The sequence below is a fragment of the Rhincodon typus genome, chromosome 3, assembly GCF_021869965.1.
Source record: "Rhincodon typus isolate 14 chromosome 3, sRhiTyp1.1, whole genome shotgun sequence".
In the NCBI taxonomy this organism is placed as follows: domain Eukaryota; kingdom Metazoa; phylum Chordata; class Chondrichthyes; order Orectolobiformes; family Rhincodontidae; genus Rhincodon; species Rhincodon typus.
The window spans coordinates 100,438,535-100,457,071 of NC_063334.1; the positions used below are offsets into that span (position 1 = coordinate 100,438,535).

Consider the following 18,537-nt stretch of genomic DNA (forward strand, 5'->3'; position numbering starts at 1 on the left):
TGACCCCTGTGGCACACCACGAGTCACAGGCCTCCAAATCCGAGAAACAACCTTCAGCCATCACCCTCTGCTTCCTACCATCAAGCCAATTTTGAATCAGATTAGCCAGCTTTCCCTGGATCGCATGTGACCTAACTTTCATGACTAGCCTGCTGTGTGGGACCTTGTCAAAGGCCTTACTAAAGTCCATATGGACAACATCCGCTGCCCTACCCTCATCTATCCGCTTGGTTACCTCTTCGAAAAGCTCAAAGATTGGTCAGAAATGACATCCCGTGCACAAATCCATGCTGACTATCCCTAATCAGACTTTGACTATCCAAATGTTGGTTGATCCTGCCCTTAGTATTCTCTCCAATGACTTGTCTACCACTGATGTCAGGCTCACTGGCCTGTAGTTTCCTAGTTTATCTTTGCTACCTTTCTTAAACAATGGAACAATATCAGCCACTCTCCAGTCTTCTGGAATTTCACCAGTGGCTAAAGATGAAGCAAAAATCTCTGCAAGGGTCTCTGCAATTTCTTCCCTCGCTTCCCACAATGTCCAAGGTTGGACTTGATCAGGCCCAGGGGACTTATCCATCTTCATGCACTTTAAGGCTACAAACACCTCCTCTCTGGTAATGTGAATGCAGTCCAAAACATCCCCACTTGTTTCCCTTATTTCCTTAGCATCCATGATTCTCTCCTCAGTGTTCATTAAAAAACTCCCCCATCTCCTGTGGGTCCACACATCGACAGCCATCTGATCTTTACGGGGACCTATTCTCTCCCTTGCCACCCTTTTACTCTTAATATAGCTATAGAACCTCTTGGGATTATCTTTAACCTTATCTGCCAGATCCATCTCATTCCCTCATTTTGCTCTTCTGATTTCCCTCTTAAGTGTGCTGCTACACTTTTTATAGTCATCTAGGGATTCACTTGAGCCCAACAGCTTAAACCCAGTTTATGCCTTCTTCTTCTTGTTGATCAGAGCCTCAACATCCCTCGTCAGCCAGGGATCCCTAAATCTGCCAGCTTTTTCCTTTACCCTAATGAGGTCACACTGTCCCTGAACTCCGGATATCACACTTGTAAAAGCCTCCTATTTGCCAATCATTCCTTTTCCTTCAAACAGATTCACCGAATCGACCTCGGCTAGATCCTGCCTAATGGCCCCAAAATTGGCCCTGCTCCAGTTTAGCACCTTAGCCTGTGGACCTGTCCTATCTTTTTCCATAACTACATTTAAGTTAAGAGAGTTATGGTCACTGGACCCAAAGTGTTCTCCAAATGACACTTCAGTCACTTACCTGACCTTGTTTCCTAAGAGGAGGTCCAGTGCTGCACCCTCCCGAGTAGGGCCCTACATATTGATTTAGGAAACTTTCTTGGACACATTTGACAAATTCCACCCCGTCCAGGCCTTTTACACTCTGGGTGGCCCAGTCATTACAGGTGAAATTAAAATCTCCAACCAATACTGCTCTATTATTCCTACAGGTGTCTGCAATCTCTCTACACATATGCTCCTCCAGTACCCACTGGCTATTTGGGGGTCTATGACACAGTCTCAACAGAGTGACCATTGCTTTCTTGTTTCTAGGTTCTAACCATATGGCCTCATTTGATAACCCCTTAAGAATATCCTCTCTAAGCACGTTGTTATGTCCTCTCATATCAAAAGGGCAACTCCCCCTCCTTTCTTAAATGTACTTCTGTCACACCTGTAGTTTCTGTATCCTGGAACATTGAGCTGCCAGTCCTGCCCTTCTGTCAGCCATGTTTCTGTTATGGCTGTAATATCCCAGTCCCCACAGCCACTCCATGCTCTGAACTCATCTGCCTTACCAGTCAGGCCTCATGCATTGAAATAAATGCACTTTAAACCAGAAGTCTTTTCCATCCCTTTACTGTGTCCCTGGTTATCCAGAATAGTAAACTTGCTCTTGATGGCTAATGTATTTTCCCCCAACTTCTCGATGGCCCCTCTCTTATCCCCCTGCACCCCCCTGCCAAATTAGCTTAACCCCTCCTGGGTAACACTAGCAAATCTCCCCGTGAGGCTACTGGACCCCCTCCAGTTCAACTGCAACCTGTCCCTCTTGTGTGGGTAGTCTCTACCCCAGAAGAGATCCCAATGATCCAAGAACTGAAAACCTTGCCCCCTACACTAGCTCCTCAGCCATGCATTCATCTGGCCTATCTCTCTATTTCTATCTTCACTGGAGCGTGACACTGGGAGTCATCCGGAGATCACTAACCTCGAGGTCCTGCTTTTTAACTTCTTACCTAACTCCCTATACTCATTTCACAGGACCCCAATCCCTTTGTCTACCTATGTCATTTGTACTGATGTGCACAATGACCTCTGTCTGTTCACCCTCCCCCTTCAGAATGTTCGACAACCTGGCTAATCACACATAACAAAAGTGCTTGCCATGTTTGTCTACAAAACAATAGATAATGGTGTTTAAAAATGCATTTTGTGAAGTGTATTTATGGTATGTTACTGTGAAAATGAATGTTTTCTTTCTATCTTTCACTTTAGTATTGCTGAAGATTGCCCAGTGTAGCCCAACAGCCAGAAGCATATTAACAGGAATCAGAATTCTGACATTGGTATTAATTCCAGCAGATGTGGACCTCGCAGCAAACATCAGTTTCTTGTAATAGTAAGTCGTTATGGATCAGAACATCTCCTGGAGACTGAAAGTGGAATATTCACTCAAAAGGTTAAAAAAAAAACTGCAGGAATGATCAACCCACAGTTAAGTAGTAACAACAGGAGTCCAACTCTTAAAAATGGCATAAATCATGTCTTCATTGACATGCAAGGTGTTTTTGTAGGAAACAAATGTCTTGCGTCATTTAGTTCCTCGTTCTAAGTAGATATGTCAGCTACATACAGCTTGATGGGATTGTGACAGCACAGACCAGTTCTATATGCTCCCCAATTACACATCCACAAAAGGAAGAAATAACTCCCCTTCCAAATAGTGTTCTGAAGAAGGGTCATTCAACCCGAAATGTTAACTCTGATTTCTCTCCACGGATGCTGCTAGACCTGCTGAGCTTTTCCAGCAATTTCTATTTTTGTTTTCCAAATAGTATGTTTCCTTTAGATACTATACCTACCCATTCTGAGTAAAATGAAAAAGGATAAAAGTTGAAATAAGGGGCCATAGAGGAGGCAGGAAGTTGATTCGGGATATTTTCCTACCCTGCAGACCTGTCCCCTGTAAAAGGGCCCCTGCTTGTCATATTTTAATTCCAGGGAGGCAGGGGTGGGATGGAGTTGGGAAGCCAACTCCAGAAGTGGCTACAGAGGTAGTTGAATGATGAAGCAGGCCAATTATATGGCCCACCAGGATTCCCTGGGACTTTTGCCCAATTCCATTCAAAATTGTTAGGCCCCTCACCCCTTGCACCTCTTCTTCTGCTTCCTTCATACTTTCCATGCCCCATCATTTTTCAATCCCTCTCCTCCATTCTCCATGACTCAGTCTTCAGTCCAAGCTCCCATGGTCCTTTCATGTTCCTCTGCATCCTCCATGCTCTCACATTTTGAATTGCTAATGAAAAAAATATCTATTCAAAAACATTCTTTGATAAAAATTGTTCCCTTACAACCTCAGAAGTGACAATCAGACGAAACCATTCAATTTCAATAACAGAAGTTTTACCCCATTTTACATCCCTTAACCTTGAACAAATGAACACAAAGGCATTGAACAGAACAAATCAGAGAACAATTAACTTATCAAAACCTGAGAAAGAGGTCAAACAATCACAACTAACAGTCCCCTTCAACCAGTAAACAGACTCCTGCTAAACTAATCATGGACCTTAAATCAAGCATTCGAAATGAGGCCATCTGATAACTGTATCAACAGAAGTAGATGGCCTCATTATGAATGCTTGGCTGAGCTTAAAGTAAATGTAATTTTCTCACAAGTATTTCAAGACTTGCCAAATCAAACAGATGATGTGGCATGGATCGGTACCACAAAATGTCTGAAAATAGGTTTACACACAGCCTCTTACACATTCATTTATATCAGCAGGGAGGCTAATGGCAGCAGAATTATCAATATTATAAAATTATTAGGAATGACAGCCCAAATGTAGAGTGATACGGAACTTACAACACTAACTGGGTATTCATCCCAACCGGTCTATCCCAACATTTATGTTCCACATGGGCCCCTCTGCACTCTACCACACCTAACCCATCACCATTTACTCCTGAGATAACAAGGTGTAGTGCTAGATGAACACAGCAGGCCAAGCTTGTTATCTCAGATTCTCCAGCATCTGCAGTTCCTGCTATCTCTGAAACCATGTACTCCTGTTCTTTTTTCCCCCTCATGGAATTATCTAGCTTTCTCTTAAGTGTTATTCAAATCAACTACCCCTCAAATTCCCTATTTGAGTTATTACTGCCTATATTATATGGATGGTTAACGGCTTCGAACTCTCCCACAAATGGAAACATCTTTTCTAACCTATTGAACCCATTCACAATTTTAAAGATTTTGAAGCTTGATTAAAATGTTCATTAATAAGAACTCTCGCTCCTTATAGATGAGACTTGCTGATTCTGCATGGAGGATAAAACAAGGTCACAGACATGTTATCCATTGCACCCCCCGCAACGACAGAAAGCTTGGTGAAGGTCAGTACCTTACACTGAACTGTTACATGACAATGACAGGCCTCAACTCTGAGATAGAAGCTAACTCAAAGTAATTTGTAAATGATGGAAATTGGTGGGATGAGGATGCAGCCCATACCCATTGGATACATCAATAAAGTAAGAAAAGTTGCACTATACTTTACTTCAGAATGGTAATGGAAAGAAAAGAAAATCAGACAAGATTTTAGCTCCTGATCACAATGACAGTTTGGATTTTAATATTCCCAAAAGTTGTGCAAATTGAACTAATTGACTGCTATGTTGAAGTCTAGCCTCTTAGTTGTGGTATGGGAGCATTACTGGTTCCTATGGAGCTGAACTGCCATACAGAGATGGTGAGAACAGGAAGTTTAAAAACAAACAATATTCTTAGTGATAGTTGAGGCTAGGACCTGACCATCTGTAAATAAGTAATTACACAGCTCCCTCCACTCACCTCCTTCATTTGGTCCTTTGCTCCTTCCTCCCTTTAACGGACAATAGTGTCCTCCCTCAGGTCGATGAGTCCGATCATGATTTTGTTAGTCAGGGCCTGCATGGGACAGACAAGAGTTGTCCTCATTACAATACATTTCTGTTACTTAAAGACATCTGAATAATTAAGGCAGGAGAACAGGAAAATGGTTTAGAAAATGACTTTTCAAATCAACTGGTTTGCAATTAATATTCATATCTATAAAGTATTCAGTATATCAAAGTAATGCTTCCTCTCCCAACACATACAACAGTGCACAAGCCCTCATTTATTATCTATATCAAAAAATCCACCAACAGTGATGGCGCCAGTCTAAAGTGATAGTCTTTCACTGTCATGACAACGAGTGCTGAGCATATATTAAGTACCTTTCTGCTACCACAATGCCAGTCATGGAACCTAATAACCCAAACAACTGCCAAATTACTGTGACATAAACATATCAGTCTTCATGTCCATATTTGAAGATGCAAAATTCACAATTTGTATAGTCAAAATCATGAGGGGCTTTGGACAGAGTAAATAGGGCAAAAATATTCCTGATGATGGTGGAATTCAGAATGACAGGATGCAGATTTAAAAGTAAATAGCAAAGGAAGCAGTGAGTGATTTGGGTGAGGAATGTACTCCCTGAGAATATTGTGGAGGCAGGTTCGATTGAAGCACTCAAAATTAGATTGTTATTTAAAAAGGATGAATGTGCAGGGCCACAGGGAATAGGCAGTGAATGGTATTTGGTGGATTGTTCATTTGGACAACCAGCATACATACAACAGCCTGAGGGTCCTCTTCTGTGCTGAAACAATTCTGTGATACCATTGATGAGTCTGACATAAATCAGCTAATTCCAAATTGGCCTAGAATCTGTCAGTAAAAGCTCCAACAACTTATAAAATAGCCAGTTTAACTCTACAAAAACTGATGTTAGTAGCTTTGATGAAGAGTGCCATCAATAACACCCTTCACCAAAATTAACACTGGCTCAAGGTGTAGGTTTTAAATTAACAGAATGTAAGAATGTATCAGTAAGGGCTTCAAAAATTGCGTCCTTTTTTGAAGAAATTATTTTTGCATTGTGAAGTTCCAATGTATGCATCAACAACAATGCCAGAATTAAAGAAGATCCAACTTTGTAACCGCTGCTCTGTAAATCTATCAAAAGATGCTTTTTCTTCTAAAATTTTAATAGACATCAGCCAGTCCCTAATAGTGCTGTATAACAGGGGGACAGCTGAGTAGATTCTAAGCTCATTATCTGTCTGGCTTGAATACCCAAAAGAACAAAGGAAAGCCATGGAGTTTCAAATTTAACACAGATCCTTTGGGGGTCCATCGCCATCTGTTGCTGCACAGCTTGGTGTGTGTAAGGCCACTTCACACACTCCCACTCAGAGGTTCAGGGCTTCCATGATATAGCTGAGCGTTGTGGAGAGGGGAACAGGAATTCTCTGACAGCACAAGGACACACAGAACTCAAAATGTCAATACCCAGTGTAAACCATTCCAGCTTTCTTCACTTCAGGCTATTTCACTCCGATGAACTTGGGGTTGTGGGGGGATGCAGTTCTATGTTTTACATTAAGCTTTTCTTTAAACTTTGCAGCATCTCCTTTTGGCTGTGATAGCATCATAAATTGAACAACAGGTCTCAGGTACTCACAAATAAAACTTCAAATGAATTCAGTAGAAACTTCTTCAACAACAGAATGATTAGAGTGTGAAACTTGCTACCCCATAGAGTCACTGATGCAAATGGCAAATGCATTTATATAGGTTTATATTGAATTTATGGGATAACAAGGTGTAGAGCTTGTTTCTGAAGAAGGGTCTAGGCCCGAAACGTCAGCTTTCCTGCTCCTCTGATGCTGCTTGGCCTGCTGTGTTCATCCAGCTCTACACCTTGTTATCTCAGATTCTCCAGCATCTGCAGTTCTTACTGTTGAATATATGGCACAGGAACAGGCTATTCAGCCCAACCAATCCCTGACAGAGCACAAGTTCCATTCCAGCCTCCTCCAAAGTTTTCTCATCTAAATCTAGAATTGTAAACATTTAATTCCTTCTGCTTCAGATGCTCGTACAGTTTACCCTTGAATGCATCTGCACAATTCAATTCAACCTCTTTTGGCACTTTACATTTCATATGAACCTGCATTCATGGTGGCTCAGTGGTTAGCACTGCTGCCTCGCAACGCCAGAGAACAGGGTTCGATTCCACCTTTGGGTAACTGTCTATGTGGAGTTTGCACATTGTCTGCATGGGTTTCCTCTGGGTGCTGTAGTTTCCTCCTGCAGTCTCAAAGACATGCAGGTTAGGTAGACTGGCTGTGCTAAATTGTCCAGGGATGTGCAAGCTAGGTGGGTTAGCCATGGGAAATGCAGGGTTACAGGGATAAGGTTAATCGGGGGGCGGGTGTGGATGGGATGCTCTTCCGAGGATCGGTATGGACTCAATGGGCTAAAAGGCCTGCTTCCACACTGTAGAGATTCTATGAAATAGACTAGAGAGTTATGGAGTGGTACTACCTTGGTTGAGATCATATACTGGAGGTGGAAGATGGTTGTGGTTGCTGAATGTCAATCCCAGGACATCTCCGCAGGAGTTCCTCAGGGTAGTATCCTAGGTCTAAACACCTTCAGCCACTTCTTCAATGATCTTCCCTCCATTGTAAGGTCAGAAGTGGGAAGATTTGCCAATGATCACACAATATTCAGCACCATTCACAACTCCTCAAATACTGAAACAGTCTATCTCCATAGGCAGCAAGACCTAGACAACATCCAGACTTCGGCTGATAAGCAGCGAGTAACATTCACGCCAGGCAATGAGCATCTCCAGGAATAAAGATCTGAACATAGAACATTACAGCGCAGTACAGGCCCTTCGGCCCTCGATGTTGCGCCGACCTGTGAAACCAATCTGAAGCCCATCTAACCTAAACTATTCCATTATCATCCAGGTTTATCCAATGACCATTTAAATGCCCTTAAAGTGGGCGAGTCTACTATTTTTGCAGGCAGGGCATTCCACGCCCTTACTACTCTCCGAGTAAAGAACCTACCTCTGACATCTGTCCTATATCTATCACCCCTCAATTTAAAGCTATGTCCCCTCGTGCTAGCCATCACCATCCGAGGAAAAAGGCTCCCACTGTCCACCCTATCTAATCCTCTGATCATCTTGTATGTCTCTATCAAGTCACCTCTTAACCTTCTTCTCTCTAACGAAAACAGCCTCAAGACCCTCAGCCTTTCCTCATAAGACCTTCCCTCCGTACCAGGCAACATCCTGGTAAATCTCCTCTGCACCCTTTCCAATGCTTCCACATCCTTCCTATAATGCGGTGACCAGAACTGTACGCAATACTCCAAGTGCGGCCGCACCAGAGTTTTGTACAGCTGCAACATGACCTCATGGCTCCGAAACTCAATCCCTCTACCAATAAAATCTACCATACTGTACGCGTTCTTAACAATGCTATCAACCTGGGTGGCAACTTCCAGTGATCTATGCACATGGACACCGAGATCTTTCTGCTCATCCACACTACCAAGAATCTTACCATTAGCCCAGTACTCTGTATTCCTGTTACTCCTTCCAAAGTGAATCACCTCACACTTTTCTGCATTAAATATTTTACAGAGTACTGTGAACCATGCCAGCAGAACCTTAAATGCTGAATCTGCAGATTTGTAAAGACTATAGCATTCTGAAGTTGTGTTCATTGGACATTCTCAAACATTTTGGGTGAGGCCACTTAAAAATGTTCTCCACCTCTCTCACCCATCAATTATGGATGTGAGTGTGTGCAGATGAAATTATTTTTATAATATTTTATGGTTATGTACTGACTGCACAGACTTGGCATGAAAAGGAATATTTACCTCTTACGCCAGATTGCTTCAGTTATAGTGATCTGCGTTCAAGTTCAACAACAGAATTTAAGAACATCAACTAGGGGAAAGCTCTATTGTCTAAGGTATTGCCTTCCAGATGCATCATTGTTTCCCCATTTTATATCAGCGGATATACTTTAAAACCAGTCACACAACAAAATGCTGGAAATACCCAGAAGGTTGACCAGGATCTGTGGAGAGAAAGAGAGTGTTAAACCTTTCAGGTCAGCAAGTTGTAATTAAACATATGATCGGGATAGGGGCCTCCAGCCCAGAGCCTATTTTTGGGTAACATCGAAAGAAGAGCAAGTGCCCACCTCCTCACTCACACCTTCGCCAATTTGCATGTTACAGGGTGGACAGGAGCCAAATTCCGACAGCCCATGGGCCACATTTAAATAAATAATTTTAATTAATTGAGCTTTTTAAATTTAGATTTAGATTTAGATGCCCATGCTATGATGTGGTTGGCATGGGCAGGCAGGCAGAAGTGTGTGCTCTCAGTTTGAAAACCCTTTTGGAAGGGCAGGCAGGAAGTGGAAGTCCTATCTTTGGAGTGTGCCTTTTGCATATCAGGAAGAATCCTGTGAAAATTAGGAAAAAAGTTAAAGGGAAGGAGAACTCAAGAGTTGTTAGTAATGAAGGTAATAGGACCCAAAAAGAAGGTGCAAAACCTGGCATAAGGGCACTTTATCTGAATGCTCGGAGCATTCGAAACAAGGTGGATGAGTTGACAGCGCAAATCATGGCAAATGGGTATGATTGAGTGGCCATTACAGAGACATGGTTACAGGATGGTCATGAATGGGAGTTAAATATCCAGGGGTATCAAACTGTTCGGAAGGACAGACAGGAAGGTAAGGGAGGTGGTGTTACTCTGATTTTTAAGAATGATATCAGGGCAGTAGTGAGAGATGATATAGATTCTACTGAACAAAACGTTGAATCCATTTGGGTGGAAATTAGGAATAGCAGGGAGAAGAAGTCACTGATAGGTGTGGTCTATAGGCCACCAAATAACAACATCGTGGTGGGGTGGGCAATAAACATAGAAATAGCTAATGCATATAAAAATGGTACAGCAATTATCATGGGGGATTTTAATCTACATATCGATTGGTCAAACCAGGTCGGTCATGGCAGCCTTGAGGAGGGGTTCATAGAATGCAACCGCAATAATTTCCTTGAACAATATGTAATGGAACCTACAAGGGAGCAAACTATCCTCGATCTAGTCCTGTGTAATGAGACAGGAATAATTAATGATCTCACAGTTAGGAATCCTCTCAGAAGGAGCAATCACAGTATGGTCGAATTTAAAATACAGATGGAGCGTGAGAAGGTTAAATCCAGTACCTATGTCCTGTGCTCAAACAAAGGAGACTATGAAGGAATGAGGAAGGAGTTAGCTAAGGTAGAATGGGAGCAAAAACTTTATGGTGGGTCAATTGAGGAACAGTGGAGGACTTTCAAAACAATTTTTCACAGTGCTCACCAGCAGTATATTCCAGTGAGAAGGAAGAACTGTAGGAAAAGAGAGAGCCAGCCATGGATGTCTAAGGAAATAAAGGAAAGTATCAGATTGAAAAAAAAACACATACGAAAAAGCAAAGAGTAGTGGGAAACTAGTAGACTGGGAAATCTTTAAAGGTCAACAGAAAGCCACAAAAAAAGTTATAAAGAAAAGTAAGATAGATCATGAGAGTAAACTAACTCAGCATATAAAAACAGGCAGCAAAAGTTTATATAAACAAGTAAATCGTAAAAGAGTGGCGAAGGTAAACATTGGTCCTTTAGAGGATGAGAAGGCCAATTTGATAACTGGGAATGAGGAAATAGCCGAGACATTAAACAGTTATTTCGTGTCGGTCTTCACAGTGGAAGACACAAATAACATGCCGAAAACTAATAGCAAGAAGGTTATAGCAGGTGAGGATCTAGAAACTATCATTATCACTAAGGAGGCAGTGCTGGGCAAGCTAATGGGCCTAAAGGTAGACAAGTCTCCTGGCCCTGATTAAATGCATCCCAGGGTACTAAAAGAGGTGATGGGGGAAATAGCAAATGCACTAGTAATTATTTACCAAAATTCACTGGACTCTGGGGTGGTTCCCGCAGATTGGAAAACAGCCAATGTAACGCCACTGTTTAAAAAAGGAAGTAGACAAAAAGCAGGTAACTATAGGCCAGTTAGCTTAACTTCGGTAGTGGGGAAAATGCTTGAATCTATCATTAAGGAAGAAATAGCAAGACATCTGGATATAAATTGTCCCATTGGGAATACCCAGCATGGGTTCATGAAGGGTAGGTCATGTTTAACTAATGTGGTGGAATTCTTTGAGGACATTACTTGCATGGTGGACAATGGGGAAGCTGTGGATGTGGTGTATCTGGATTTCCAGAAGGCATTTGACAAGGTGCCACACCAAAGGCTGCTACATAAGATAAAGTTGCACGGTATTACACGTAATGTATTGGCATGGATAGAGGATTGGTTGACCAGTAGAAAGCAAAAAGCAGGGGTAAATGGGTGTTTTTCTGGTTGGCGGTCAGTGGCTAGTGGTGTGCCTCAGGGATCAGTGTTGGGACCGCAATTGTTTACAATTTACACAGATGATTTGGAGTTGGGGACTAAGTGTGGTGTGTCAAAATTTGCAGATGACACTAAGGTGAGTGGTAGAGCAAAGTGTGCAGAAGACACTGAAAGTCTGCAGAGGGATATAGATAGTCTAAGTGAGTGGGCAAAGGTCTGGCAGATGGAGTACAATGTTGATAAGTGTGAGGTCATCCATTTTGGTAGGAATAACAGCAAAATGGACTATGTTTTAAATGGTAAAAAATTGCAGCACGCTGCTGTGCAGAGGGACTTGGGTGTCCTTGTGCATGAATCGCTAAAAGTAGGATTGCAGGTGCAGCAGGTGATTAAAAAGGCAAATGGAATTTTGTCTGTCATTGCGAGAGGGATGGAGTTTAAAAACAGGGAGGCTATGCTGCAGCTGTATAGGGTCCTGGTGAGGCCACACCTGGAGTACTGTGTGCAGTTTTGGTCTCCTTACTTGAGAACAGATATACTAGCACTGGAGGGAGTGCAGAGGAGATTCACTCAGTTGATTCCAGAGTTGAGAGGGTTGGATTATGAGGACAGACTGAGTAGACTGGGATTATACTCATTGGAATTCAGAAGAATGAGGGGAGACCTTATAGAAACATATAAGATTATGAAGGGAATAGATAAAGTGGAGGCAGGGAGGTTGTTTCCGCTAGCAGGTGAAACTAGGACTAGAGGGCATTGCCTCAAAATAAAGGGAAGCAGATGTAGGACTGAGGTCAGGAGGAACTTCTTCACCCAAAGGGTTGTGAATCTGTGGAATTCCCTGCCCAGTGAAGCGGTTGAAGCTACCTCGCTGAATGTTTTTAAGGCAAGGCTAGATAAATTTTTGAACAGTAAAGGAATTGAGGGTTATGGTGAGTGGGCGGGTAAGTGGAGCTGAGTCTCAAAGATCAGCCATGATCTTATTAAATGGCGGGTTTAGGCTCGAGGGGGCCAGATGGACTACTCCTGCTCCTAGTTATAATGTTCTTAATTAATGATTTTATTGTCACATGTATTTGACAGTGAGAAAAGCAGTAAAATAGAGTGAAAAGCTTTTCTACTGTCACCACAATCTGGTACCATTTTGAATAGTTTTAAGAATAAGAGAAAAAAGTTAGAAAGAAATAGCTTAAAGAGAGTCCATCAGTCCTGAGCCAGCTCATCATCAACACTGCCTGTGCCAGCATCCCTCCTCCACCACCTCGCTGCCATCTATATTCGTCCCAACCAATGCTGAAGTCACCACTCATCAGGCACCATCTTTTGCCACTACGCCAATTCTCCTCCACCACGGCCTCGTCACTGCCTGCGCCAGGCCCAACAATGTCACGAGTCACATTTCTCGTGGCTGGGCCCACCTTGACATCACTGTGATGCTCTTCCACCACCACTTCACTACCACCAGCGCCAGACCCGACAAAGGGCGGATATCTTTCACCGCTGAGCCTACATCACCGATCCTGCCTCTGCCGATGTAACAGCCACTGATTCCGATGCCAGGTCTTGCGCTCATCCCAGAAAAGGAAGTAGGGGCTCCCTCGCTGCCACCACAAGGTCTGCGCTGGGCACACCGAGTCCGTGCTGGGGCTACTGCTGATGCCATTAAAGCTCAGGACAAAAAGGTAAATAAAAAGATAAAGAAAAGCAGTTGGAGTAGATGAGTCCTGGCTCAGCAGCCCAACTCTACTGCCACCTTTAAGCATTTCTCCTCTGTCCCAGAGAAGATAATAACACGCTTCCTTCCCATCTGGAGTTAAAATCTGATCCCTTCACTCCCGCTGCCTAAGAGGCTGGATCTCTCCATGCCATATGCTTTTGACCCACTTGGATATGGGGCCCAGTGGCCTTCCTCTGGGCAACCTGCAGTCATGGCAGTAGCCAGTTCACTGCTGGCCAGATTCAGAATGGGACTCCCTTCCACTGAGGGGCAATTTAGCTGTAATTTACCTGCCCACAGAGGTGGTACAGCTACATGCTAGGCTTCTTATCTGTCTACTAAGGGCAAACCTTTCTTCCAGGGGTGAGAGGCTGGAGAAACAATCCTCAACCTCTCTACCCCACACTCCCCCACCCACTTTTAAATTCTATCTCCTGTTTCTGACTTCTGAAAATTTACAGCATTTTGTATTTTTATTTCAGATTTTTTTCCCATATTTGTGCATGGATGTCACTCACTAGTTTGTTGTCCATCCCTAATTGCCCAGATGGCAGTTCAGCATTAAACACATTGCTGTACAGAGTCACATATAGACCAGACCAGGTAGAGACAGCAGATTTCCTACCGTGAGGGATTTAATGAACCAGATGGCTTTTTATTACAATTGACAGAGTTAACACAGTTATCATTCGGCTGCCTTTATGCTCAAGTATTTTTTTATTGAGCTCAAATTTCATCATTTGCCATCATCCAGAGAACATTAGCCTGTGGTAGTGGAATCAATGTCCACCCTGGGATTCTGAATTATTAGCTCAGTGATATTACTATTATGCCACCACTTCCCTGGCTCCATCTGCAGTATTTTATTTGTTAAATAATATCTAATTGGCTGAAAAGTGTATTGGAATGTCCTAGGTCCCAAACAGCGTGATACAAATACAAATTATTTATCTCTTTCATTAGCTAATCTGATAAGGAGAATGGTGCTATCACAGTGTCCTGACAAATACTTATCCCTCAAACAATCTCATCCAAAATGAACCAACTGGTCACTTTGGTTTCTGAAATATTACTTATATATGAATTTCTGCTGCCCACAAAAGTGGCTGCACTAGAAAAAGTCATTAGCTGTGAAATGCTTGAAATTTCTACAGGACGTAAAAAGCCTAAATCAATTTATGTCCTTTCCTCGGCATTTTTTTTCCCATATTCAAATAGTTACTGTTGTATTTAAAAGGCTATTTTTCACAACAGTCAACATCTTATAACACAAAATAATTCAACATTGTATAGAAAATAATTCTACATAGTAAGGTGGTCATTGTATAAGATGTACTCCTAACTAAGAGTCTTGCTGCACAGAAACATTCATAATTTTTATGTTCCATTTTTTTTCAAGATAGGAAGGTAAAACATGAACTTCATGTAAAAAGGATACTTTTGGTAGATTGTTTGCAACCTTGAGGTCATCCAAATGTCTGTTGTCCTTTGTCCTTAATTGCATCAAATCCCATTCATTTATTACTTATCTCCATTTGCTTTTAGTCACACAATGTCTTAGATTTTAATCATTTCATCCTTATGTTCAAATACTTCCATAGCTTTGTCCCTCTCTAGCTCTGTAATCTCCAGCATTTATTGCTCATCCCCAATCCCAATGGAAATGGTGAGTTGCCTTCTTGAACCGATGTAGTCCATCTGGAGTAGATACATCCACAGGTCTCTTTAGGAGCGAGTGCCAGAATTTTGACCCAGTGACAGTGAAGGAACTTAGAGTCAAAGAGATGTACAGCATGGAAACAGACTCTTCAGTCCAACAATTCCATGTTGACCAGACAGCCTTGATAAATCTAGTTTCATTTGCCAGCATTTGGCCCATATCCCTCTAAACCCTTCCTGTTCATATACCCATCCAGGTGCATTTTAAATGTTGTAACTATACCAGCATCCACAACTTCCTCTGGCAGCTCATTCCATACACGCACCACCCACTTCCTGAAAAAGGTGCCCCTTAGATCACTTTTAAATCTCATCCCTCTCACTTTAACCCTATGTCGTCTAGTTTCTGACTCCCCCACCCCAGGGAAAAGACTTTGTCTATTTACCCTATCGATGTCCCTCATGATTTTATAAAACTCTGTAAGGTCACCTCCACAGCGTCCGACACTCCAGGGAAAATAGGCCCCAGCCTATTCAGCCTTTCCCTGTAGCTTAAACCCTCCAACCCTGACAACATCCTTGTAAATCTTTTCTGAACCCTTTCAAGTTTCACAACATCCTTCCTATGGCAAGGTGACCAGAATTTCTTTATAGATCCAAGTCAGGATTATATATTCCCGGGAGGGGAAGGCAGTGATGTTCCTATGCATTTCCAGCCTTCTTCCCACAGTAGTCTCACCAAACAAGTAAAGTTAAAAAAAACTGAATAGAAGATGATCTTTGAACTGTTCAAAATGATAGTATTTGCATAACTTGTATCTCAGGAGTAATCTCTGGTGAAATAGACACCTCGACAATTTGAAAGGAGCTATATAAATGAAGAATTTTTTCTGCTGTAACTTTGGCCAGCCTCCCTTCAAAGGAATAAGATGATGCTATTGGAGAACAATGTATATCATCCCATGACTAATGTTCCAAAAAAAATCTCTGAAAATACCTTTGTTTCAGTGGACAATGAGCAATTGAAAGACGGCATGAAGCTGAATTTTTAAAACACCATGAGAATAATGTAGGAGGTACAGTATACAGGAATAATGTAATAACTGGGTTATGTAATTAGAACTGCAAACAAATAACAAACCAGCATAATTACAAACTTAACCTCATTGGGACTGAAGACTGGAGGATTATGTCTCAACTCTCACTGAATAGTAGATGTGTGCTAGGGTCAGTCAGTTAAATTAGAAATCAGTGGGTAAATAACTATTTAAAAACTGATAAGCAAGGGATAAGTAAAACAATTAAAAGTTCTCGGAAAACAACATCTCTCAGTGAGACATTAAGTGTACAGGCATAGTATATTTGTACGAGATTCTTTGTCTATTATTTTACTGGGAGTGTGAAACTGTTTATTTTCAAGAGAAGCTATGTAAAATTTTATAGTACTCTCCTTGCACCTGATAAAACTTTTAATTTCCCAGTTAGCAAGATCATTTGATTTGCATGAGGATAATGTATAATTTACAGGGTAATGAAAAACTCAACTTGTAGGTAGCTTTTAAACCACACGACATATTTTTCGAAAAATTGACCTCTGTTTTGTACCAAAATAACCATAGAACACACCTGCAACTTCTCGTTACTTTTTCCCCAGTTCAACTCCCTTGAAAACAAGATGAGAACATTATTTGTTTGAATTTTAAGTAGGGTTCATTTTGTGGTTGTGACAGCCACAAATATTTTCAGAGCTATTCCTGCTCAAAATTGGTGCAACACAAGATAATTAAAAGTCAGCCCTAAAGCTACAATGATTAAAAGCAAGAGAAGTCAAATGCATTGCAGTGCTTAACTACAGACAACTGGCATGAAGGAGCCATGCTATACCAACTGATACAAAACAATATAAGCTGGTGGTTAGGGCTGTGTAATAGTATTAACACAATTTTTAAAAAATAAATAATGGTATGAGGGTGTTGCTCACTGGGTCAACATTTATTGCCCATCCCTAGTTGCCCTTGAGATGGTGGTAGTGAGCTGCCTTCTTAAAACACTGCAATCTGTGTGCTGTAGGTAGACCCATAATGTCATCAAGGAGGGAATTCCAGGATTTTAGATCCAGCAGTAAGGGAGGAATGGTGATATATTTCCAAGTCTTGATGGTGAGGGGCTTGGAGGGGAACTTGCAGGTGATGGTGTTTCCATGTATCTGCTGCCCTTGTTAATCTAGATGGAAGTGGTCATGGGTTTGGAAGGTGCTGTCTAAGGAGTCTTGGTGAATTTCTGCAGTGCATCTTGCAGATGGTACACACTGCTGCTACTGAGCATCAATAGTGGAGGGAGCAGATGGTTGTGATGTGGTGCTAATCAAACAGGCAGCTTTGTCTTGGATTCTTGAATGTTGTTGGAGCTGCACTCCTCCAGGCAAGTGGGGAGTACTCCACTACACTTCTGACTTGTGCCTTGTAGATATTGCTTTGGGATGTCAGGAGGTAATTTACTGTCTGCAGGATTCCTAGTCTTCGACCTGCTCTTGTAGCCACTGTACTTGTATGGTGAGTTCAGTTGAGTTTCTGGTCAATGGTTTACCCCAGGGATGTTGATAGTGGGGGATTCAGTGATGGTAATGCTATTGAATGTCAAAAGACAACGGTTAGATTGTCTCCTGTGACGATACACACGGCTGCTACTGAGCATCAGTAGTGGAGGGAGCGGACAGTTGGGATGTGGTGCCATTGGTCAGTGCTTTTGTGTGGTATGAATATTACTTGCCACTTTTCTGACAAAGCTTGAGTATTGTCCATGTCTGGCTGCATTTGGACATGGACTGTTTCATCATCTCAAAAAAATATATTGAGCTTCCACTTCTCAGTTCAACCCTGGATAGTGCCTAGGTCTTGCTGTACATTGTCACAGTCTGCTACATTATCTGAGGAGTCATCACTGGACCTGAGCAGCCAGCAGCATACATCCCCTCCTTCTAACATGTCAGGTCATTGACAAAGTGGATGAAGATGAGTAGGTCTAGGATGCCTTCTAATGAGACACGTGTGCAAACTCACAAAGGAATATTTTAACTGGGGCAGTCTCAGCAGCAAAGGAATCAGAAATCAACAGTGAGACGGACTTCCGGGTCTCATTGCACATCCCTCGAGTGCCTGCTTGAAATGGCCAGGAGGAGTATTTGAGTATTTGATTTATTATTGTCACATGTACTGAGGTATGTGAAAAGTATTGTTTTGTGTGCTATCCAGACAAATCATACCTTATATAAATACATCAGGATAATAGAACAGGACGCAGAATATAGTGTTACAGCTACAGAGAGGGTGCAGGGAAAGATCAACTCTAATATATGAGAGATCGTTCATAAATCTGATAGCAGTGGAGAAGAAGCTGTTGGTATGTGATTTCCATCTTTTGTATCTTCTGCCTGATGGGAGAGGGTGGAAGAGATTTTAATTGGGGTGGGAGGGTAGGGGGGTCTTTGATTATGTTGGCTGCTTTCCCGAGGCAGTGGGAAGCTGATCAGTGGGAGCAAAGATTCTGATAGTGGGAGGTAACGTGATAGTAACAGC

The 18,537-nt window shown here is 42.1% G+C and overlaps 1 protein-coding gene across 1 annotated transcript in view; it reads right to left on the reverse strand.

Annotated features, from left to right (window-relative positions):
* lhfpl2b (LHFPL tetraspan subfamily member 2b) overlaps positions 1-18,537 on the reverse strand; it is a 168,828-nt gene that overhangs the window by 131,822 nt on the left and 18,469 nt on the right. The window contains exon 2 of the mRNA XM_048620437.1: positions 5,118-5,213. The gene's annotated coding sequence lies outside the window, so the exon portion shown is untranslated. The remainder of the gene's footprint in view (positions 1-5,117; positions 5,214-18,537) is intronic.